Genomic DNA, 26,459 nt, shown 5'->3' on the forward strand with positions numbered 1-26,459 from the left:
ATGTCTTTGTGCTGACTGTCCTAATTCCAGGAAAATTAATCCCTTTTGGAATTGCTGTTATGAGCTGTGAAAAGCTAGAAGAAGGTGCTGCAGCCATGAAATAGCACTAGCAGCATTACCTGAAGGGTAGCTGACAAATATATTTATTTCCCCACTGTTATCTTCAGATTTAAACGCTGATGGATAGAGGATTATTGCTCTTTAACTTTCTCAAAGCCACAGGCGCTTGCTAGCTTCTCTCTGCCATGATCCCAGTACAGTCATCAAAACTTTACTAGTTAGCAGAGATATTTTATACCCCATTTCAGTTTGTGATGCAATTCTGAAGATAGGGGAGGATGTTAAAAAAAAAATTGAAGCAATGCTTATCTCTGTCTTCCTCTTTCACCCCTTCTCTGGGAGAGTTTTGCTTGGCAGAGAGCTGTCACAGTGCTCAGTGGGCTGCTGCCTGCATCCCTCCTCCCTTCCCTGCATCCACCTCAGACACAAGCTGTGCCCAAGAGAAGGGCAAGGCCTGTGGCATCTCCCAGCTGCTCTCCCTGTCTTGCGCAACTGCTCCCCTCTGGTCTTGGTGAGCTTGAGTCCAGGTATTGCTTAAGAGAACTAGCCCTCATTAAAGATTTAGCACACAGGAAATTTGAATTGGCACTAAACAAATGACCAATGTGTCAAATGGTTCTGCGTTTTGACACATGATTCTCTGTGGATTTAGCTCTTTTTTAACATTGGTTTAATGTGATTTTAACAGTGACCTGAATGTGAACAGGATGAGGTTTTTCTCTTCTGCTTCTTTCCTAGATTGTAGCACGTCATGTCAAACAGATTTCTGGTAAGGTTTTCTTATACATGCAGGTGCTTTTAAGTATGTATTTTTATGGAGTATAAGGGAATCAATTTTTTTCATATGTAATCTATTATTTCCTGCTGATCCTGACACATACCATTCAACATATGTCTTACAAGGGACGGCAGAGTAAAAAAAATAATATCCACAATAGATAAAGGCTGTTTTCCCCAGTGGATGATGGGAAAATGATTGGGTGTGCAGAGGGCAATTCCTTGCCCTCTTGAAATCTGAGGCCAGAAAGATGGGGCTTTTGTGTGTCTGTTTTAAAAGGAGTGAAATCCATTTACACATCAATGTCAGCTCCTGCTAAAGAAAGCCAACATTGTTGATGTTATGCTTGTCAAATACAAACAATTTGTTTTCAAGGGGAGACAAGTACAAAGCTTCTTGTCCACTAAACAGAGCACATTAAATATGACCCTTTCTCTGGGCACATGTACACTAGAAGAAAGCACAGGAGATATATAATTAATATTAGCTAACATACAGTAAGGTTAATTGTTACTTCTCTGAACACTTAATCTGCAAGCAGTTGATAAATCCCACAATGAATAAAAGCAGCTCGTATTTAGGTCACACAAAGTCATTGCTGTTTTTTAATTTAAACTGTGCACTAGATTAAAACACAAGAGTATTGCAGGAGGACAATTCAGAAGCAGTAGCAATAGGCTGTCATTTGGTGTAAAAAGTTTCCCTAGCACACCCTAGGGACATGTTAATCAAAGCTTTTTTAATGGATTCAGTCTGATCTGTGACAGGCTTTGTTCCAGAGATGGCATTTGCAGGATAGAGCTGCAAGTTATCAATAAGACACAGTAATTGCTGGGAATGATTGAGCCTTGTTCCGTAGGCTTCATACCATTCACTCCTTTTTATTATCAGTCAAGGCCAGGGATGTCTTGCAATAAGCAGTCAAGTGATGGCTTGTTTCTTTCTTTAATCCTAAGCCATATAATGAGAGAAAATGAAGCAACATGAAAATCTGCATTAATTAAAAAATGTATAAAACTTGTTCCTGTTTTTCCCCTGCTATGTTTTATATTATTTTTTTGCCAGGATTTACTGGTAATTCTTCAGCCTCTATCATGTACAGAGAAATCCTTTTTAAGCAGTCAAAGCCTTTCACTGCTCGGTTAATGGCTTCAGTTCATCCATTGACAGTTTTTTATTAAGTTATTCATTATCTTTTGAAAATCAAAGCATTGGCACAATCAGTAATAACTAGGGATAACGCTTATCACCTACATGGATAGTTAGCCCTACATCCATTTAGGAAAGATAACTCCCAACACTGAAATGAAAATTCTTCAGTGCTATTCAAGGAGGTAATAGAAACCTAACATTTTTATATAGTGAAAGGTCATAATCCTCCTTTTATAACACCACGGTCATTCCCATAGCAACACATTATACCTAAAACCACTAGGGATTATGACCTCTCAGTATGAACAAACAGAAGGAAAAGTTGTTTGGAAGAGAAGGAATCTCTTTGATTAGCAAAAGCCAACCTCCTGTGTGTGCACACATAAGACAGACACATACACAGCAGCTAAATTGATTTTGGTTTAAAGTATGAACAGATAATGAAATGATTGTTAAATCTGTTGGTTTCAATGAGGTTTTGTTTTATGTGGTAGCCAAACAAAGTATAATAGATTCTACTCACTGTACTTTTTTTTTTTTGATTTATGTTTGTTGGAAATCAAGCTGAGATTTAATTGTTCTGATAACACTATTCTTGACAAAGCTTGGTGATATTAACAGGTGAAAGCTACCAACTGAAGAATAACAAAGCTGGGGAGTAAGAATTAGTCCTGTCTTGTTGTTTTTACTACCCAGTAAATAATCAGTCATTGTATAATTACAGATTATTAGAATGATATAGATTTGAGGTTGTGTGATGAAAGTAATTCTTCTGTTAAAACTTTATTTCGCATCTAACTAGAAAAACAAAAAAAAAGATTAAGTATCACACTACTTTGATTTATATAATGTGCTTGATTAAATCTTGTTTTACTTCTAGTGTTTGAAATTAATAGATTTTTTGCATATCTCCTTTTTATTTTAAATAGTTAAACTCTGAATACATTATTTAATTTTTATTGAAAAAACTTCTGAAATTTTGAATTGGGATTTTTTTATCTATTCTAGTTTTCATGTGGGGGAGTGCCACAGAATTTCCTATGAAGCAGGAAATGTAGTACCCACCCTGCCCACTAATTGTACTTTTACCTCACAAGGGAATTATTTGCTCTATGTTTGTGAAATATTCTGAAGTTTTCAGCCTGAAAACATTGGAAATACAAATATTATATTTTTCTCCATGTTAGTTATGTCTGTGCTGAAATTTAAAAAAAAACATTTGAAATATTTAGAGACTGAAAAAAATCAGAGATTTTAATTATAAAAAATTTACAAAATTTTAATTTTCCATCATCATTAAAAGCCGCTCAGTTTTCTTATAGTATTGTTAATGATATTGCCAATGATTTGAGAAGAAAAGTAAGACTATTCTGCATTCAACATATGAAAACTGAAGCACTTCCACTGAGGAACAACATTCTCCTGATGATATATATTATGTTGCCATTTTCTGCTTTCTCTTTAAACTGCAGTTCTTATAGTAGGCATCTGAACAAGAGAGGTCATGGTGCATGAGCTATACAGTAGTAGGACACTGGGAATATAACATGACCAGCCCATGTGCCTTCTGCTTTGCTTGTATGAGGTAACAACATAAGGCAAATAGTGATAGTTTATTTTAATCTTTACTCTTAAAAGAAGAATTTACTCCTTAAAGTTTTTTGGGGGCTTTGTGTTGTTTGTTTTAATCTTCCCATCCCCCCCGTAAGTATCTAAAATACTCATATTTATTTTTCATAAAAATGTTGAGTTTTCAATAACGTGCATCTAAACTTGATAGAAAAAGGTAATGTGACATTTGACTGTATTAAAAAAGCTAGATAATTAAATGTAAGCAAGTATTTTCTAGACTCTACAATGTGTTTCTACAGGAGAATAAGAATTTAGCTGCAATTTCTTAATAGCCTGTAGCCAATACCAAGTAAGTTGTTCTTTTTGTAATCTACTACAAAGCAAATTCATTGTTAATTTACTTTTGAGAATGTTCAGTTGACAAGAGGAAGACTTTGTCCTAAGCATAACAACATAGATGGATCACATTCATTGCAATAAAGATCAAAAAGCCATTCTTGTCTGATTTATTGTCTTAAATTCTGTTTTATGTAATCTCATACCACTGCTTCAAATTTGGATTATTAGTGGGAAATAGTTATTGGAATGACCGCTGAATTCAATGCAATACACAAATGGACCCCTCTCGCTTGCCTTGAGAAGGAAGAAGTTATACAAAAAGGATTTATTATTGACATTATTATTATTATTACTAGTAGTAGTAGTAGTAGTTGCAGTATTTCATTTATATCAATGTTGAAATGTCCCACATATAAAGCCTTTCATGAAGTGTAACTTGCTAGTGTTTCTGAAACAAGTTGTTAGATCCTGCATCCTAGAATAAAACCAGACAATTATTTAATTTCTTAGATGTTTGGACAGGAAAAACATCATAATGACCTGGACTTTACTCGATCAGGAGTGTAAAACTCTTTCTTTCAGAACACAGTTCCTAAGGATGCTTGGAAACTTTTTGAACTTTTGAAAACCGCTTACAAATTTCACATTTCTAATAACCATATTCAGGCATAAGGTGACGATAACACTTCCTTTACCACAGGAAGTCTAATATGACTCATTTCCTGTCAAATAGTCAGTCACAGAAGAAAACGCTTTCACAAGATGAGGGTCGGGGGACAGTTTCTGATCTAACATATTGTGGTGTAATTCTAGAATAACCCTGATCATTTCAGTGGCGTTCACTTTGGATTTCTACTAATGTATCAAAGTCAAACTTAGCCCTGGACATAAAATAGAAATAGAAATTAAATAAAATAGGTACACAGCACAAGTAGACATTCAAGGGGAGCTAACATGAGTCTGGGAAGAAGAAGTTAATATGAGATGCCAAACCACAGTGACACAATGCACATTTAGCTCTCCCTCCTACCTCCCAATCTCCTTGCCATCCCACCTCCCCAGTGCATTTACTTTTGCCATTACATTCTTGTTCTGCCTTCAAACCCTTTGGTGCCAAAGTATGTACCTCTGTAAAAAACCATTTATTTCTGTGAAATACTGTGAAGGTGCAGGCAGACATGCCTGTGAATTGTGCTGTAGGACAGAGCATTATAACTTTAATATTATCTACCAAAACCTCCCTAACTCTACTACCAGTCACAAAATAAAACTTTAAAATTTAATTTTAACTATTTAGGGGGAAGGTAAATAATTTTTATAGTCTCTTTGTTTTCCCTAGCATGTCACCCATGGAGATGACCACCAGAGCTTTTTTGAAAGGTCTATGAGTCACTCAGTTTTCTGTAGAATTGAACTTTTAAAGCAAAGAAAGGTATCTGGAAAAGAATAGGGAGATGAAAAACAAGAAAACGGGACTAATGGGACTAAAAGATAACGTTATAACAGATATGCTAGCAAAAGTACATTATAAGTCCAGTCCTTCCTGGGGATTGAACATTTCATATGCCAATAAGTTCAGAGAGAGCTGCTGCAAAATAAGAATTCAACACCTTTTTATGCGTGGTGAAATGTTTATGCTGGCTGTCACAAGAACTACAGAGGGAAAGCACTCTACGTGCTCTAGGAATGCAATTCCATAAAAGAGGTACGAAGCGTGATGCCTCAGGAATTCAGGAGAAACCATAGGAGAGAGGCAGTGAGACATGATGTTAATGTAAAATTTTGACTCAAAGAGAACTGTGGAGTCTGCCAAAAATAGAGTGGTTTATTGCCCTGTTAGTGCTATAAAAACTTGCCTTTCTGTTGGTTATACCACATAACATTTTAACAGTTTATATATTTACAAATGTATTGTGAATACTCCTGGTTCTCATGAGAAGACAGAAAAGCTTGTACTTACCTGTTTTTGCTGTTAAGTAGCTGAAGAGTGGAGAGCCCACTACTGTCAGCTTTCAAGATATTTCAGTATCTATTTAGACAACAAATTACAGTATAAAGAACATAGTACACAATTTTGCTACTCCCAAAAATGTGACACTAAATCCCTAATGATCAGTGTAGAGCCTTAAAAAAGAGAGATTTTTGTGATATTTTAAATAACTACAATTGGCTTGCCTTGTGTCAGACAAGGTAACTGTGTTAGAGCCAGGATATTAGGGCATCCCTCTCTGACTGCAAGAACTCATGAGGAACAGAAATTTATTACAAGCACACACAGATTTACCAAGGAAATTTTATCCTCTGCCATTTTCTCCGTGTGATGCTCTGAGTTAACTCTATGGGTAACTAGCATTAACTTGAGTCACCAGCAGGTCCTGTCCTACAACCGAGTATAGGTGAACCATTGGTGTCCACAGGCATGCAGTTTAATGCTACACAGAAAACAAATACTGAAATAAAGCAGGGATGGAACTGAAAAATAAAGGTGATTTAGTTCAAGAATAGTACACAGTATCAAAAGCAAACATTAGTAAACTTGAAAGTTTGACTACATACATATATATATTTATAATGGATATTTTAATAAAACTGTGATTGATCCAAATTTCCTTTCTAATTTTTCATCTGAGTGAACACATTATGGCTATTTAGGGAAGGCAGTGCTATCACTGCCATGCTACAAAAATAACAGCTCACAGTATATATTTTCAGCTTTACAAGTGTGCCAAATTCTATCAGTATTTTAGGCCAAAGGAAATAATTATTTTATGTCAAAAAGTGATTTTATTACATCTAAAAGTGTAATATGGATACTCGTCTTTTAGAAAGCATCCAATTACAAACATTGAAAGATATTAAGTTGCTGAGACATCCTATCCTAAAGTCTAATTTGATGTGGTCTTGGATTTAAAAATTTAATGATCCAAGGAGAAAGTTTGACTTCAATAAGACTTGAAATAAGATCCCTTTAGTTTTGGAATATTGTTCAAAAGGCCAAATGCAGAAGAGAAAGGAGAGAAAGTCTAACAAAAAGGTGTGAGATGAGCTAAAAACTTAAAATAATTATAAAATTATAAAATGCTATTATTCTAATTTTGTTCATACACATATTTTAACAGGATGTTTGTTATCCCAAGACCCATCTTTTCTATCATCTTAAAGGAAGAATAATCATAGAATCATTAAGGTTGGAAAAGACCTCTAAGATGACCAAGTCTGACCACTGACAGCACCACCATGTTCTTCACTAAATCATGACCTTAGGGTCACATTCCTGTGTTTTTTAACACTTCCCTCGATAGTGATTCCCTTCTTCCCCAGTCAGACTGTTCCGATGCCTGATCAGCCTTTTAGTGAAGAATTTTTTCCTAATATCCAATCTAAACCTCCCTTGGCACAACTTGAGGACATTTCCTTCTGTCACTTTTTATGTGGCAGAAGATGCTGACCCCTACCTGGCTACAACCTCCTTTCAGGTGGTTGTAGAGGGTGATGAGGTTTCCCCTGAGTCTCCTTTTCTCCAGGCTAAATACCCTCAGCACCATCAGTCACTCCTCATACGATTTGTGCTCCAGATCCCTCATCAGCTCTGTTTCTCTTCTCTGGACATGCTCCAGCACCTCAATGTCTTCCTTGCAGTGAGGGGCCCAGAACTGGACATGGGATTGCAGGTGTGGCCTCACCAGTGCTGAATACAGGAGGACTGTCATTGCTCTGTTCCTGCTGGCCACCCTATTGTTGATAAAACCTAGAAGCCTTAGGCCTTTTTGGCCACTGGGCACACTGCTTGCTCATGTTCAGGTGGTCATCAACCAGCACTCCCTCATCCTTTCCTTCTGGGTAGTTTTCTGGTTACTTTTCCCCAAGCCTAGGTCCCTGCATAGGGTGGTTGTGACCAAAGGGAAGGACCTGGAAATTTGCCTTATTGAACCTCATCCAATCAGCCTCAGCCCATGAATTCAGCCTGTCCAGATCCCTCTGCAGAACCTTCTCTCCAGCAGATCCTGCCCGATCTGGTAGTGTCATCTGCAAACTGACAGGGGAGACTCAATCCCCTTGTCCAGATCATCAATAAAGGTGTTTAACAGGGCTGTCCCCAGTACCGAGTCCAGGGGAATACCAGTTGTGACCGGCCACCAACTGGATGTAATTCCATTCATCATCACTCTCTGGGTCCTACTATTCAGCCAGTTTTTCACCTAGCAAAGAGTTCACCAGTCTAAGCCATGAGTAGCCAGTTTTTCCAGGAGAATGTTGTTTGAAAACACAGTCAAAGGCTTCAATAAAGCCCAGATAGACACTTTCACAGCCTTTCCCCCACTCACTGAGTGCGTCACCTTGTCATAAAAGGAGATCAGATTAGTCAAGCAGGACCTGCCTCTCCTAAACCTGTGCTGGTTGAGCCTGATCCCCTGGTTGTTTTGCACATGCTTTGTAGGGGCACTCAAAATGATCTGCTTCAAAATGTTCTTTCTCAACAGGAATCAGGATCAGGCTGACAAGCCTGTAGTTTCCCAGATTCTCCTTCCAAATTTTCTTGTAGATAGGCATCACACCAGATGACCTACAAGTGACCAACATTCCCAGTTGTCCAGAACTGCTGTGGCTCAGTGCGCACTTCTGCCAGCTCCCTCAGTACCTCAGTACACTTGGGTAGACCTCTGCCAACTTCATATACTTTTATGTTTGTCACTGGTCATTTCCTCCTGGATTATAGGGGCTTCATTCTGTATCCTGTAACTGGCTCAGGAGCCTTGATACCCAAACAACTGGTGTTGCTGTTAAAGACTGAGGGAAAGAAGGCACTAAGTACCTCAGATACAGTGATGCTTCCCTCGCATCCAATAAAGGACAAAGATTCTCCTCGGTCCTTGTTTTGTTGCTGACGTATTTATAAAAACATTTTTTGTAATCTTTTACAGCAGTAGCCTGTAGAAATGTAACAGTAAGGTTGATCACTGCTGAGATTTTTGTCGTGTGCTGTAGTAGGGTACATGTTGCCATATTTCACTTACTGGGATATCATGAAACAAAGTGAGTTATATGTCTGCTATCATGTTTATTAAAAATGTAAATGATGCTCAGAAGTATGCTTTTAAATTAATTTGGGAGAAAAAACCCCAGTAAGTATTAAGAAATGCAGCCAGCATATTGTTTCCTTCAACAACTACTGTGCTTCACTAGTTGTTTCAGAAGAAAAAAAGAAGACCCTACAAGGAAAGTATCACATTCTTGGTTCAAAGGAAAAATATGTGTGCTAAAAGATGTGAAATTATTCCTACTTATTTCAAGTGTTAACATATATTTTAACAGTTAATACTGCACTACAATGAGTTTTTTAAAGTCAAATGACATTCATATCAATGCCAAGGAAATCTTAAGATTCAGATTTTTACTACGGTGAAAGTTCTTTGGTCCAAATAAACATGGCTTTTTATTATTCCACAAAACAATTGTTACTTGAGATGCTAAAAGAGAAGAGACTCATTACTATCAGTGTTTTCTGTCTCCTTGAATTCAGTTCAGATGACACTAGTGAGAACAATTTTCAAATGCTACAGTCCAATTTTGTTTCTTCTTTCAATTTGTCATTTACCTTATTTCCCCCTTATATTTAATGATAAATATTTAAATTATTTTCCCCTATTATTATTAGACAGTATTCCATTAAAATTTCTGATTGTACCTCTTCTGCTCTGGCACTGGGTGTAGCAATAATGGGTCAAGATTTTTTTGATCTTTGTATTTTATCAACTTAAAGAAAGGCCATTTTGGAGGACCTAGAGACTGAATTCTGTGCCTTTGCACAGGAAGACATTAGTCATATGATGTTTTCACTCTGACTTCAGATGTTTCTTAGATCATGGTTCTAGTGCTGTTCCTTAAATTGCAGAGCATGAGTTGGTTCCACCTTTAGAGAAGAACGTTGTTCCATGTCACTTCATCCTGCCCCGTTGCTGACACCTTCAAACAGCAGTTCTTCAGGGGAAACTCTGGTGCCTTGGATCGCTTAAGACTATCTAGCAGTTCCTAGAAGCTAACAGAGGAGACTCTGTGCCTCCCTGGTTCCTCTCCCAGCCACGAATTTAACCTCTCACCACCGCCACCTCCAGCGTTCACACCCTATCCTGAGATGATTAGGCAGAAAATTAACCAAACAAAAAAGTGAATAATTTCTGTAGTTTGCATTGCATTGATTTTAAAATATCTGTCTACTTCATACTGAAAATTCATGAGAACCTGTATGAAGAAAGAAATTAAAAAACAACTTGAAAAAATGTCAAAAATGTTTTCGCTTTCCATAACTAAGGTACTGTTAAGTTTCTGTCTCCTAACTTTTTCCATCAGTGCATATGAGATTTTAAAATACAAAAACTGTCATACAAATGCCTAGATGTAAGTTTAAACACAGCCCCAAACAAAACAGTATTTCTCTATCCCATTGATGTTCATCTCCTTATCACCCCTTCATCCAGCAGCATCTTGTTAATGGTAAAACAGAAACAAAATTAGAAATGGATTTTGAAATTATTTTTAAATCATTAATTTAAATGCTAACATCCTAAGATCAAAAATACAAAACATACTGATTTTCTGCAGGCAAGATGAGCGCTAAATATGGTGGGTTTTTTAGCTAGAGTCTTCCAAGCTAATGACAGAAGACCCTCTTTCATGTATAAAAATATAACACAATCTATGGAGTTGGTGGAGGACTTGGAAGGGCACTCACAGAACTTCCTCCAGTTCTGGGAAAACAAATATTAAAACAAATATGTAGCTACTTCAAAACTAATTGAAGGTTATACTAATTGTTCATCCTGTTAGTCCTCAGGTCTCCTTACTGTGATGATTCTGTGTTCAAAACGGTTGTTCTGAATTACCAGGGAAGTCATTGTAATGGTTAATATCCAAATGAGCATAACTACATGATGTGAACTATATCACATATTTTCCTCCAAGGCATACGTGTAAGAGTACCAAGTCTTTACACGAGGTTTTCAAAAATCAATACATGATTTTCAATCTCTATCAAGTAACAAGAAATCTGATGACAATAAAATTACCATATAGTACACACATGCACACACTCCACATAAGCTTGGCTTATGCACACCCTTATAATAAAAATAAATTTAGCTGCGTTTTTGCTTGAAGAAAACAGGAATTTTTCAAAGATGGTGTGCATTATTTTCCAGGCTACACCATGTCTCTACCCAACAGTTCTAACCAAAGAGAATAAAAAATGAGAGACATCCTTTTTATCTGATAATAACTCACAATTGTCATGTCATGTTCTGTAAATAAGGGCATAAATTTGAATAAATTTAAAAACTTTTAACAATATATCTCATATAACATAACATCATATATAAAGACAAAATCTCAAAAGATTTTTTTACTTCATGGAAATATGACTTTTAAAGGAAACTTTTATTCTCTTGACAGGTATACAAACACATGTCATAGCACTTAGAATGTAGTAAAGATTTGAGGTGTTCTCAATGTGTTCTTTGCTGCTCAAGAACAAACATTTACATATAGGTGAGCAGAATTAAAATTTTGTGTAAGACAAATGCAATTTCTCTCAGTGTCCAGACAAAGAGTGGACTAAAATTGAACAGAAGGTATATTGCATTCACATAAGTATGTAAGAGTAAATATCGTGTCTTTTTTTTTCCCAAAGATGCTTGTAATTTTGTAACTGGGCAGAAATTTCTCTTACTACTACCCTACATGCACAAAACCCCAGTGAACAGGGTAAGATGTCTGAATTCAATATACTGTAAGTGCTTTATATAAACATCAATAACTGTATCATAGATAATCAGAAATGACGGTGTTGTAACTGTGCTGAGGCTTTAGTCTCAGGTTGAATTAATTCTATGGTTGTTTATTACACAGACTTGCCTACAACCTTATTGAAGAAGGATTTGAAAGATATTCACCTGCTTTCCCAAACATCTCATTTTAGTATTAACCTCCTTAGGCTCTCTCTATGACTGGCTGAGAGTCAGGATCCATGTCAGAACAATATGGAACAAGAACTAATTACTAGTGCTAAGGAGGAGCTCATCTCTTTGCTTTGAAGACAGCCAACCAGACTCAACTACATCAAAAAAAGATTGGGAGAACCTCTGTGACATCCTTTGTTTCTCGTTAGCAAAAATCACATGATCGCCATGATCACTCACTTTATTGTTGTTCTAAAACACTCAAGGCATACTGGGAGGAAAAAGGTATGGAAATGTGTATTACTACATCCATCATGATGGATACTATAACTTGTAGCAGAAATATAATTGCTAAACATCTAATAATTTATTTCATATAATACCTTTCTACTTTCCTCTAATCTCTTATATTCTCTCAATTGTCTGTTTTACTTCTTTCCTGGGTTGAAGTGAAAATGGCTGGTACACCTGGCTTGGAAGTACTCTTCCTTTTTTTTCCTTCCTGAATATTTGTCTAAAATCTCATCTTGTCCTTGCAGACACTCATTGTCAAAGCAAATAAGAATGGCTGACTATGACAAAGAAGGGCACCTGTTTGATATGACTAGATTGAGCAAAGAATGAGCAATGCCATGAAAATTTTCCTACATAAGAAATAGATTACATGGGCCTCCACCTCAAAAAAAAGTGACAAATAGGGTCATGAGGCTGAAAAGTTTTAGAGGTTCATTAAATTTTTGAGGCATAAAGAAACTGAATAGGAAATTAGTAGTTTCTGTTTCTTGTAATTAAGAATTCGATTTTATAATACAATGTGAATTAAAGGAAAATACCAGATTCAAAACAAACTCCAAGCAGTGTTTTTCACATGATATATAATTTTTCTCTAGAACTGCTCTCCTCAGATGACAGTCTGCTGTGTTTCAGAAAGCAGTTGATTAAATTGATATCCTAAAAAAAAGGTATTCCTAAGTCATCACATGGATTAATTGGGTTTTTTGAAGGCTGTTATCATCTCTAGGCAGAAAGTAAATCTCAAATGTTTTTGTAAAGTAGAGGCTGGACAAAAAAAATACCAAAGTTGAAATTAACTCTTCCTTTTTTTCATCACAGTTTTATATTGTAAGAGAGTTATAATAAGAGTTATATAGAGAAACTACATTGAGTTCATTTGATTGTTCAATATTTTGGTATCCACTAAAGTGGTAGGGAAAGAGAAATTCAGAAGTACTGGCCTCCTCCTTTGACCAGATTTACCCTATGTAAACATTAAAGGATTATCATCCTGAGCCCAACTCCTGTGACTTTCTGACCAACAGACAAACTCACGGGCAGAAAAAAACTTAATGAGACAAAATTTATATTTGTAAAGTCAATTGATAACTAATGGAAAATCAGTGTAGACTATAAAGATCAAGCCTACACAATGGCACGTGCCTTGTCAGACATGGGTACTCTTTGCATAGACTAGTGGGACAGTTCCTAAACGGGTCTTGCCATTCACTGGGAGATAAGAAAGGAATTAGCCTCTCTCTCCAACAGATCTCTCAGTACTTGACAGTTTTAGGGGCAATAATTTCTGAGTTTTGTCTGTTTACATCTTTTTGATCAAAAGTGACGGCAGTGATATTTGGATTTATGGATGAGTGGGATAGGAAGCATCCTGAGACTTAACTCCCAATGTACCTGCTGGAGCCTCTCTAATATCTTTCCCTTTCTTCCTCATTCATCCTGTGTTTTGAGGTAATTTGTTTTTTAGGTAAGATGAGTGGTTTTGGACCAGATTAACACTTTTTCAAGTATGCAGACCCTTGTTTTGTGAAAGTGAGAGCAATAATACCGTTAAAAATGTCCAGGCACACACCAGAAAACCCCAACAGATGTTTGACCTCCTCACCAAATAATCCTTTCCAGTTCCTCAAGCAGCTTTCTGAATCATTTGTGAGAAGACCTGTGGAAGGCAGCCAAACTGTTGTAATTTAAAATGCTTAAACAGGAAGAACTTCTGAGGACAGCTGAGTACAGGTGTTCTTTGACTACAAACTAAGTGAAAAAACATTCTTGGGACTCTGAATGTTGTTACTATTTCCAAGTACTTTATTGTCAGTAATTTGGAATTGAGTCTTCATGAAATGGTATTAAATGGTCTCTTCCTAACTACTTCTTGACAGTCTGAATGCTGTACAGGAAAACATGGTGAAGCCACCTCAGACACTTTTTTTTTGTCATAACCCAGGTTAGTGCCCATGCTTTATGCCCACACAATTCCTTTTCACTGATTTTTTAATTTTATTTTATTTTCAAAGTTCTTCTTCCTTCCTGCTTACCATTGAAGTAATTTTTTTCTGCATTCCAGAGGTGCCAAAAGCTCCTAATCCCATTTCTTCTTACTTCAGGGAGTAGAGAGAATCTGGCTTACAAAGAGAAAGAGATTTCTAACCCTCACAGGGACTCTTTGGCTATATTTTCTATTAATAACATATACTCTGGTCATTAGAGTTGCTCCAGTAAAGATCTGTATTCCTGATGGAGAAAGAGGGCAAAAATAGGCCCAGGTATATTTTCCTGAGCAATTTTTTTTTCTTTAGCAAAAAGAAAATCAAAAGCATTATCCTTCAGTCTTTGGACATCAGCCTTTGATTCTGTTGTCTCTCTGTTATTTCAATGAAATAAAAAAGTCAACAAGAGATAGGCAAAGATGAGAAAAAATGAATACCCAAATATTTGATGTATTTTTTTTTACCAACTCTAAATATTAATTTGAAAAGCCATGAAACTTTTTAACCTATAGGTCCAAGATTACCTTTCTGCATTTGAAAATCTATTTTGCATAAAAATTTTTGTGGACAAAAATATTCAAGGTAATCCCAACAATTATAAATATTTAGCAAAAGCTATTTCTATCTTAAATCAAGTGAATAGCTGAATGAGGGAAAAAAAAATCTAAATTCTATCAAAATACAAGGGTGGGAAGGAACTTTCATTCCAGTTGGTCAATGTTGAAAAATGGGTCCTTCTAGGGTACTACTCATCTTAACCTAATGTAGACATCTACAATAACTCCTTTTAAGGTGTAATGTACCTAATATGTTTTTCTCAGCTGACAGTAAGGGAGAACAGAGTGACTTAGACAAATGTATGCTGTAGGTCTCTAAAGGTGAGAATTACACTGACAAGGAGTAATGCAAACCTTATTACAAAATTAAGTGTATCAGCACTGGCACACACCAAAAGTTAGCACAGTCTCTGTGCTAACAAACCACTGGAAAGACTGCATAGTATTTTAAAATCATAAAGTTCTAAAATTGTTTTGTGAATATGAGAGGAAAAAGTTGGTTGTTTCTGTCAAAGATTCTCTTGAGCTGAAACTGTTTTCATATCTCTCTCAACTAGCCACAAACACAAGACAAGAAGTGTAGAAGATTAGATGAGAGGTGATGGGGGTGTTCACTTTGATATTTTTATCCTTATAAGTTTAGTGAACACCACAGAACAGAGGTGTCTGTTAGGCTAATCCAGGAGCTTTGTTTGTTTTGCTGAATTCTAGCTGTCTAGATTATAAGGTCTCTAGTGCAAACACTACTTTTGTAATCTGCTTTTCTACACAGGCTAGCACAGTACAGCCCTGATTTTTATCTGTGCTCAGCTACAAGAGTAATAATAATTGCTATAATTATTATTATAATGATTAGTCTTATGCAGTCTCCTGTATGTTATGGAAACAAGTTTACATGAAAATTAATGTTAAGAGAGAGACATTGGTTTGATATTCAGTATATCAAGAAGTTTTGAATGACATAGATGTAGAATTGTCATGAATATGTAAAACATTGTGGTCATTGTCATGCTTAGATAACTGCATTAGGAACAAGCTGTCCATAAAATAATAAACTGGCAGTACAGAAAGTCATCGTGATGCCAGCTATAAATACCAAATGTAACTAATTATTTCAGCCTTAAAATGGTCCTGTCAAGTAATTTTTAATGAGGTAATATGTTAAAAAATGCCTTTGTTTCTAATCGTATTTCTACATGCAACCTGTGACATAGAAGTCTTTCTATTTTGAGATGCTGTCTGTATTAGTAGATACCTATTTGAACATAAAATAGGATGAAACTAATCTTACATTTTCAATGTTCTTTAGCTGTTTTGTGACTGTTGTGTAGAATGCAGGCAGATTCTTTTGTTGTTGACATCAGAAGTGGGGGTCACTCTGGGCCCACTGAGTACATTCTGAGCTCAAGCAAAAATTGATTTCCTTTTTTTAAAAAGCAGCTGGCATTACAATGAATAGCTTTCTTTCGATTTTTCTTTTCCACTGAAGCATTCAGTGAATGCAGCAGGCATAATAGGCTGAAGTAAACAGTGTCAGCTTCTGTTATATCAAGAGCTCTTTTAAACTAAGCAGACAAGCTATCATCAGTGCCTGAAACCCTGTAAATGGCAGCAGAGGCTGAAAATGAGTTTGTTTCCTGACAAGTGTTTTGACGACATTTTGAAGAATAGAAGGAGATGCTTTGCTAATTACTGTGACTGCCACACGTTGTCATGATACTGTTTCATTAATGAGCAAATATAAACAGGCTGTGTAAGGCAGTAATAGAATAAGAGATTCAATGAAATATATGCAGCCTCTCAGATCATCATAAGCAAGAAAAATATAGCTTAGACCCTCTTTCATTTTGCTTATGTTCACCTTTATTCATCGAAGGAGCCTGGATCTCCCTAAAAAGCTTTTGTAAAGCAAGAGCTGTGGTAGGGCAAGCTAAGAGCAAGAACAAAAAGGATAGAGGTGAATTTTTTTTCAGTAAATTCAGCTGTATGGGGCAACTATCCTTTCATTGGAGTGTAAATTAAAAACCAAGCAGTATTTATAGCAGTAGGTGCAATCAGATTTTCTGCATATGGTCTAGCTTCAGCCTTGGTGAGGCATTACATTAGAAGAATTGCAAAGCCATGGGTAATTGGGATTAGACATATTGTAGCAAGAGCGTCCTAATAATACATGACAACTGGAAAACAGTGCTTCAATTGACCACTACCCTTTCTGTATTAGGTTTCAACAAGGGAATTTCAGTTTTGGTTATATTCAGAGTTGGCTCCAAGTATAAGAGCATGTTTTTACTCATTATGAAAAATACTTGGGAAATCGAAAAAAACCTTTTTCAATGTTCAATGAGTACAGCCATTTAACAAAACAAAACACACACACAGATATGTATATATATATATATATATATATATATATATAAAACTTTATCTATCAGATCACCAAGCACTGGATCTTAGTGGATGATGTCTGTTCCTATTGCAGGACAGTCTTCTCACATTACTAGTCTTTGGAAATCAAAAAGGAAAATGTCTTTTGTGTCATATATCTGTTCTTTTATGACTCATTATAAAGAGGCATGTTGGGACCTTCCTTTTTGCAGCTGGCAGTGGGGAAAGGAAATCTCTCTGTTCTAAGAAATTTCTGGAATTTTGTTTACGTAAACTCCCTTATAGTGTTTATGTATAGTTCTGTCATGGTTTGAGATAGTCCCAAAATCCAATTCCCTAGCTCCATTCCCCCTCCCACATCTCAACCTAATGTGAGATGGGTTTTTCCAGACAAAACACACCAGACTCAAAGTGGGGGAAAGGGAATATATTACAATGACTATACAAATAAATACCATATCACATTATACACATGATCACAAACTATCTCTACCATGACATATGTATTTACAATGGATCAGATCTCTTCTCCCCTCCAAATAAAAGTCCAGGAGGGAAAGAAGGACAGATCCCTTCCAGTCCTTAAGCAGCAGCATCTTCTGAGGCAGCAGGTTTCTTCTTCTCATGCATGCAGCAGCTGATAGCTGGCTTTCTGCCAGCATCCACGAGGGAGGTATTCAAGCCTCTCTCTCGGCCCCATCGCCTCACAACCGAGGGGTCTTCCGTGGGCTTCGTAACCCCAGACAAGGTCGTTTCACCACGTCATATCACGAAGACACAGGGGGGTCTTCGTGACGGTCTGGTATCTCTTGCAGGGCCTCTGTGCCCTGTCTCTCAGGCTGCCACCGTGGCAGCAGTGCAAGGGGGGGAGGAGCCAAGGTCAACTCCCCCCGCATTCCATCTGGCCGTCCCGGTCCAGCTCCGGGACGCTCTGAGCTTCTCAGCTCCTCTCTCTCTCGGTGCTGCATGTCCAAAACTGCTCTCCAAAATAGGAGTCCATGTCCCTCTTCTCCAAGAGGGGTCTCAAGGGAGTTTTGGGGGAGTGTGGTACAGTCTTACCCCCAAGAACTCTGTAGCTCTCAGCTGCTGGCTCTCCTTTCCTCGGCTCTCCTTCCAGGAGTCTTTTCTCTGGTGCTGCATGTTGCTTCTGCTGCTTCTTCAGTTCAGGTTCTTATCTCTGGCTCTCTGCCACCGTTTCTCTGGTCAGTGTCGGCTGCTGCTCTGCGCCCATGGAGAAAACATCTCCCGGCATAACTACAGGCACCTAGCCCAGCTTTATGCTGTTCCAGGTCCCTGCAGCCCCCCAGCCAGGGGCTGGGAGGGGGCCAGAGGCCCCAAGGGGCTCAGAGCCCCTTCCTCGTGGCTCTACAACATGGCCACCTCTCCTCAACAACCAAAACTACAACTCATCTCTTCCGGTCTGGTTGTGATATGTTTACATTTCTGCAGGAGCGCCCATTGGGCAGAACTTCAAAACTTCCAGGGGTTTCCACCCCTTGGGGTCTACCACTTCTCTTAGCCTCTGGGGAAAACAAGGTTCAAACCACTACAAGTTCATATCCAAAGGCTACTCTTCTCCTTTGAGAAAGAGAAGATTCTTGCAGCTTCTCTGGTGTCCTGCAGTTGCCAGTTCCAGCCTCCTGCCTTGTTCTTATTCAATTTTCTTCTGAAGTACATGTGCTGCTGGTCAAGCTAGAACATAGCTTCAATTCATGTTGAAAACAATTTTGGAAAAAAGCATTTAAAAAATCAATATTAATTAAAAATAAGTTGCTGAGGGTTTTTGTTTGTTTGTTTGTTTGTTTGTTTTTTAGAAAAGTGTGCTTTTTTTTTGTATTTTGATGCTTTTGAAACATTTCTAATAGCACGAACAGTAAGACTCTGTGACTGGCTGGTACTCAGAAATAGTTCACGAGGAGGTATAAGCTGAGTATTATGTAAATGGTTTAGAATGCGGGAAGGATATTAAGATATTAATGTGAAAGTATCAAAGTGATAAAGCGGCTGGTAAAGAAAACAGACTTTCAAAGAGCTTAAACACTGCTAGTCACATCAAACTGAGCACTAGCTATAAAATTAAGGATAAGCTGTGATGAAAATATACTGAAGTTGCATACATCAAAGGCCCAATCTCAGTATTTAAATTAGATAAGGATTTTTTTTCTGATACTGATTTTAGTCCTTGTCCTCCAAAGCTTTTTTAAATTATTATTTATTACTACAGAGAGTCAACAAAAAACATAAATGAAGATAGTTTTCAGTTTGCATAACTATATATATGTGTATATGTATTTAGTAGTGTAAGCTGTCAAGAATGTCAATGAAAAATAAATACCCTAAATGTATATGCACAGGTTGAGAAGTTTCTTACTTTGATTTTACTTATCAAAGTTACACATGGGACAAGAGACAGGAGTCTTTTGACATTGGAAGGGATCTCTTTCCTTACTATGACATGTGGCCACACCATTCTCTTTCAATGTGTAGACGAGTTTAAAACTGCTTCTTGATTTCTAAGTAACTAGAAAATTGCTTAGTAAATTAGTTACTAAGATTTATCTTGCAGACTAGAGCTGCACTCTAGCCTTATGACCGCTGTATTGGTGGAGCCTCTGGGGAGGACAAACGGCTTAAAATGAAACTTGTCTTCTGACAATTATTCTGGGCTACAGGACATTACACTACTGCCAGGATATAAAAGAAGATGGGACGGCATTTTCAAACAGTACTGAAAGTATTTCAATAATTTCTATGAATCTTCTCTTGCTTTTACCATAAATTTCAGGAAAACAGATATAAATTATTTATCTAAAGGACTTTGAGGCTTTTTTTTTACATAAAAGTGGGCCTCCTAAGAAACTAATAGACTTTTGTTTGTTCATTAGCAGGTTTTTGTGGAGATCCACCTTAAGGAAATAATAGCATTTATACTGAAAAATCTTCATCTCATGTTTGACCGAATATTACTCATGCTAAAACAGTGGCCAGTGGTAAGAACTTGATCTTCCCCAAATAGAAATTGTCAAAACCATGTGAGTTATTATCCTGTAACAGCCTTCTGATTTTATTTTTTTTTAAGAAAACATCTATATTTGTTACATTTCTGTCAGCTACAATTCCAAGCTGCTTCTTTTGACCCAGTACAGCAAACTATGTGGAGAGTACTGCAAATAATTGTGAAGCTACATGACTTTAGCATCAGACACTATGTAAGACAAACTGTCTTTATGGAATTATTCAGTGAGTCCTGACCTGTTTATTTGGAACAGGATATAAATATCCTTAGATGATACTGTTTATCATTAAATGTGGCATCAGTGACACTGATGTAATTTTTGCCTTTCCAGAAGTCTATAAGGCTGCTCTCTTTTGTTCATACACATATTAACCTTTTTTTTTGTCTTGGCCTCTAGCTCCAAAACCTATTGATCTGGGGTTGTAATTTTCACTGAGATTTCATAAATGGGAAGACACTTTATATTTCCTAATGAATGCCAATTCTGTTAATCACATGAAACTGCCTGTCTCCTTCTGAGCCTTGTTCTCATGGTAGGACTCGCAAGAAGGAAAGAAGGAATGGGGAGAACAATGGCTGCAGAGCCATGTTGTACAGTGGTATTGCAAAAGAAATATTTCTTTGCTCCAATGTACTGCTCATCTCCATGTCAGAGATGAAAGACTGAAGATTTAACCCTACAAGTGGGATTGTGGAAAAGCAACACTGTCTGTGAGCCATGGATACTATAGACATGACAAGCAACTAGTGAATTGCTTTTTCTTTTCACAAAGGCAGTACTCATATAGGTTTAGGGTGTGTGCTACTGATGACAAATTGGATCTAGGAATTAATTTGGTGTTATAGTCTATATTCTGTTCGCCTGTCCAAACAGAAATTTGAATATTAGAAACAGAACATATTTATATACTCTTTCAGTTCTGTAAGGATGAAAAAGAACTTATTCAGAGTAACTTAGAAGGTCATCTGAGTCCTTCTAGGATGACTCTTTTAGATGACTGGATGTCACTGATAGCTTCTGAGAACAGTTTTGTCAAGCACATTGCAGTAAAAAGGCACACTTTGTGTAGGTCATGGACAACACAGGTGTATATTATAGACCCTGAAAATGAGCCAACAAGAGGTCTTCTTCCTTTCCTTGCAATTCCACTGCGGCACCGAATATCTGAGTTTTGTCATTCCTTGGGGAAGACATACCAAGCAGGTATTTATGAGTGCTTTACACTTCTAAGCTGAATGTAATTATTGAGGAAATTAACTTCACAGCTACAGATTGTGGTGTCATGATAATTTAAAGGAGTGAATGTTTTCTGAGCAATCACTAATCTTGTTTCCCCTTTCTTTTTGGTTATCATTAATGGCATTCATTAAAACTGATAACAAGAATCACTTTTTATATTTCCTACTGAGTCTCACTTAAGTGAAGTTAAACTTTGCTTGGAAAAATATATTACTGTCACACTCAGTTGACTTTTTTTCTAAAAGTAGTAAATCTTTTGTGCACATTTATTCTTAGCAGAAAAACACATATGTTGCTGGTTTCTTGTTAAAATAATTGTGAATGCCAACTCTAGTTGTCAGGTACAACCTTTCTACCCCTATGAGTAGAAGGTTACTGAAGTTCTTTCATGAGGGAAAGCTGTCTGTGCCTTTGGAGTCAAGAGGAGGTTAGCAGACGGCAAAGGTGTAAGCTTTCATTGTTATCAAATCCTCTTCTCATTTTCTACTCATTTTCCCACTGTGGTTTGCAGTAAGAAAACTTTGACTTACGGGGCAATTATTTTCCTTCTGCTTAAGTTCAGTGTTACAGCTACTGGTCATACCAGAACAAATACCTTGGTTATCCTTCAGACAAAACAAAAAAACAATAGGTTAATCCACAGTGAACAGAGGACATTTTGTGAGTTTGGATCCATAATACTTTTTTATAACATTTTCCCTTTGGGATGGCATAAGAAAAGTTGTTTGTCAAGACCCTCTCCTGGTTTCAAACATAAAAGGGTGAAGTGTGTAGTCAAGGAAAGCTTTCACTCTATTGAAATTCTATTGCCCTAAATGAAATAACTAGAAATGCAGCAACATTATGTTTACTCAGGAGTTGGCTATTTTAAGTGGCATCACTGGTTATAGCTATTATGTGTGCACACGGAACCAAAAATGCAGAAATAAAGATGATGTAAATATGAGTTGCATTTTCCTCCTCATAAGATTATAAAATGTGTGCTAGCCTGTGAAAGAAGAAGTACCTTGGCTTCCCAAAACAATATATTTCTAAAACCAATCATATAATTAGAAGGGTTATCATAGAATCATAGAACAATAGAATCAACCGGGTTGGAAAAGACCTCTGAGATCATCAAGTCCAACCCTTGATCCAACACCACCGTGGTTGCTAGATCATGGCAACAAGTGCCATATCCAGTTTTATCTTAAAGATCTCCGGGACGGTGAATCCATCACCTTCCTGGGCAGCCCATTCCAATGTCTGATTACTCTCTCTTTAAAAAATTTCTTCCTAATATCCAACCTAAACCTCCCCTAGCAGAGTTTAAGATTATGCCCTTTTATCCTTCTGCTGGTTGCCTGGGACAAGAGACCAACGCCCACCTGGCTACAACCTCCTTTCAGGTAGTTGTAGAGAGTGATGATAGTTATGAAACTATACCACTCACCACTCATCCAACTAAACCTTTAGGCTTTCAGCTGGAAGAACTGTTAATCAAGAGCAAAGACTCTGTCAGCTGCAAGAAATAGCACAAACATAATTTTGCAAAAGCAAAAGATATACTCGACGCATAACATATGAACACTTTTAGACACCCAAACAGCATTACATGAATATACAGGAAATGAAAATAGCACTTTACGTTGTAAGTTCATTTTTACTGAAGCCTCAAAGAGTCTCATGACCTTTTATCTAGCCCTTAGGATAGCAATAGAACTCACTTTGACAGCCAGGCTGAAAAATGTAGCCGTTTCCCAGTGAAGGAGAAGTGCTAAAATTGATCCAGTCCTTGACTAGCGGTGAAGAAGGTAGTTTATGGATGATGGCTATCATATGCAGAAGTTTTTATTTCAACAGTCTTTGCTCATGTGTGTTCTCAAAATGAAGATTGGAAATAAGACTGAAATGCCATTTCTCTGTCTCTGGATGGTAATTGGCTGCTAGAAAAACTCACTGGGTTGCACTCACAATAAGGGACAATATCTAGGACTTTGTACAGCCACAACATCTGGAAGTCTATGGCAGTGTTCAGTCTGTGTAGGTCTAGAACGTGAAGTTACTTGTAACTGAAGGTCAGGTGCATGTAGGAAATAGCAACTACAAACACATATATAAAACATATATAAATACATAGATGTAAACATAAAAACACAAACACAAAAACATATAGCACAAACATAACACACAAAGTATTAGTTGCAGGTTGGACAGTGTGCATTGATTAACAGATTCTGTTGTGTTCAGAAGTGGTACTGAAAATGAGCCAGCAGTTTCTTTCCTGCACTAATGTGACACAGAAGTACTTTATAAGCAATTTTCCATCCAAATCTAAATTATACTGGTATCTACTTCCAAACTTGGGGGAAAAACTGTTGTAAAGTTTGCATGTTTTGAATTGGAGTAAAAAGTGCAGAAATTCAATAGTGCTGTCCCAGAGGGGAGATTGTGACTTCCTTGGTCTGTTTCTATAGCTTTGATATTTAGGAAAAACACAGGTGACACAGGAAAAAAAAGTATCAGGAATTGTACAATAGTGGCAGTTCCATACTTACGAATTTCTAAAACATTTATTTCACATTCCACATATACATCCCACTGCAATTTTAAGAATGCTATTTGCAAGAAGTTTATGAATTCTTAAACACTTTTTTATTTGTTTCACTAGTGTGAAGTATCCAGGAGACAGTCCTGAAGTGTGAAGCTGTTTGTTTATCTCTATACACCTGTACTCATATCTTGAAAATGTAAAGTTTGGGCAAAAATTCAGCCACTCTAACTTTGATATGTCATGTGATTATCTGCTGAAGTGATAAATATTCTGTTAAATCCTTTAAGTCCTGAAGCCAAAAGGCCAATATTCATGATGCTGGAAGGCTACCTGTAAATCCAGCTGAAATTTTAATATCATAGGCCTAAAATATCTTTCAAAAATCCTTTTGGATAGTGGAATTAAAGTAAACATCTCACAATAGTTTAGAGTATTTAAACTAGGCAAAGTAAATCTCTTTAAATGAGTACATTACTATTGCAAAGTACAAATCAGCTATCTGATAGCATTTAAGATTGTTCATACAATTCTTTAAACTTAGCAGTAAAAAAATAAAATTCATAAGAATCAAGCTTTGTCTGGCATCTGTGGCTTGCCACAAGGTCCAACATGTCAGTTGTAGCCTATATTTGAAGAGGCACTAAAGAGCTGTGGTAATATCACTAGTGCTCCAGGTTGTCAAATGATAGGAATTCAATCTTCCCAAGAAGTTGCTATCATGACAGTATTCTGAGAAAAATGGTTATTTCTTTCCATACTCTTTGCAGACAAGATTTAGTAGGGGGGGAGGGGAGGGCGGGGGTGCAGTGGGAGGAGGTGAGGCCAGGAAGCAAAAAATAAAATGAGCATTTACCCCTTCTTTTTTCTTTTTTTCCCTCTATTCCAGTTGGAGATACTGTAAATAATGATTGACTTCACCATGCTTGTGTTTTCTCACTTTTTATTTCTCTATGTTCTATGTAGTTTTTTTCACTTAAACTTCAATTATAACAAAATTATCTGGATTCGGCTATACTATATTTTTCACAGAAAACCTTTCACTAAAAAGTAACAATGATAACAACATGAACTTCTCAGCCGCTAACAGTCAGATAATGGTTCCTGTTGTTCAAAGATACTGTGTTTCTTTTCTAATTAAGATATTCAGTAAAAACTGTACAGAACTTGTGGACAGTCAGGTGAAAGTTAAAGATATGTAGATTAATATGGCTGATTCTGTTACAGTTTCTGGGAATTAAATTCATATTTTTAATCCATTCTGTGTTTGCCATCAAATGATCAATGACCTGAGGATTTGGAGATGCATCTAAACTGGAGACTTATTAATATTGTTCAATATCTGCTAATGTCTTATTAACCTATTTTACTGTACATGTTATTCTAGTGTCAGACTATTGCATCTAAGAGAGAGAGGTCAGTGCTCTCACATCTATAGAAACCCCAAAAGCTTTGCTGCTATCCAAGGAGCTGCTAAACAAAATTAGGACAAGAAATCTGGCTTATGTTAGGCAGAGGGTAATGAAGTTTCCAGGGAAGAGGCATAGCTGCATTTTCCTTCCCGTCTGAGTGGTTAATGGTTAAAGTCACAGATCCTGTGTGTTGATGATTCATTATTTACTGTTCCTGGACTTCTTCTGTGGTATGTCTGCATGAATAACCTCCACTACTTGAAGCCAAAGGCCAACCATTTCTTTCTCCTTTTAGTCACAGAAAATGATTGATTATCTAGTTGCTTTTCTCAGTGATGTGACAGCTTTATAGCATAAATTAATTGTCCTATCCTTAATGTATTTTCTTGCCATGTAAACTTCTAAAGATTAGCGTAAACATAGGCTTTTTGTTGCTTTTTCCTTTTCAAACTTCTATTTTGCTACTATTACAGCTTTTTGCAGTACCAGAAAGTTACAAGCTTCCCAAGGGATATATTTTACATCCTTGTTCAGTTGATGTCAATATTATTATACTGAATTAGTATGATAGTATGAAATTTGAGTTTAACAAATGTTGTTAAAACATGTTTTAAATATTAGTGCTACCATTAAAATTTAGACCAGGTGTTTAACACCTAAGACATTATAGGTGAATAGTAAAGTAGAAAGTGTGAGAAGAATCTCTTTTCATTATTTTTGCCTTAGTCTAATTACTCATATGTAAGAAAACGTGGAGTGAGAGCAGAGCTGGGTCTGGCAACCCCAGCTGTGACAACAGTTGAGTAGAATAGGGACTGTAGGCTGTGTTATCATTGCTAAGATAATAACATTAAACAACTAAACAACTAATTAGATATATCACAGTGAACACTGGAGCCTCAATTTAGCTCTGGATGCCTGGTCAAGTTCTTCCTAGAGAGTGGGAAGAACCAGGACATTAGGTCCAGACCACTAAGAAAATGAAGTTGTGGAAATCAGTGCTTCAAATGAAGCCAACTCGGAGTCTCAGCTACCATTTTTTGAAAATGTAAATATTAAAACACCTTTATTTATGAAGCTGGCTACACGTAATCATACACAAAATACCACACTGTAACATAAGTAAACTACTTTCATATCTAGAATATAACTTTTTTATGCTTTTTTTTTTTTTAATCCAAGTGCAG

The sequence above is a fragment of the Pipra filicauda genome, unplaced genomic scaffold (genome assembly GCF_003945595.2).
Source record: "Pipra filicauda isolate LSUMZ 115617 unplaced genomic scaffold, ASM394559v2 scaffold29_size4552773_pilon, whole genome shotgun sequence".
In the NCBI taxonomy this organism is placed as follows: domain Eukaryota; kingdom Metazoa; phylum Chordata; class Aves; order Passeriformes; family Pipridae; genus Pipra; species Pipra filicauda.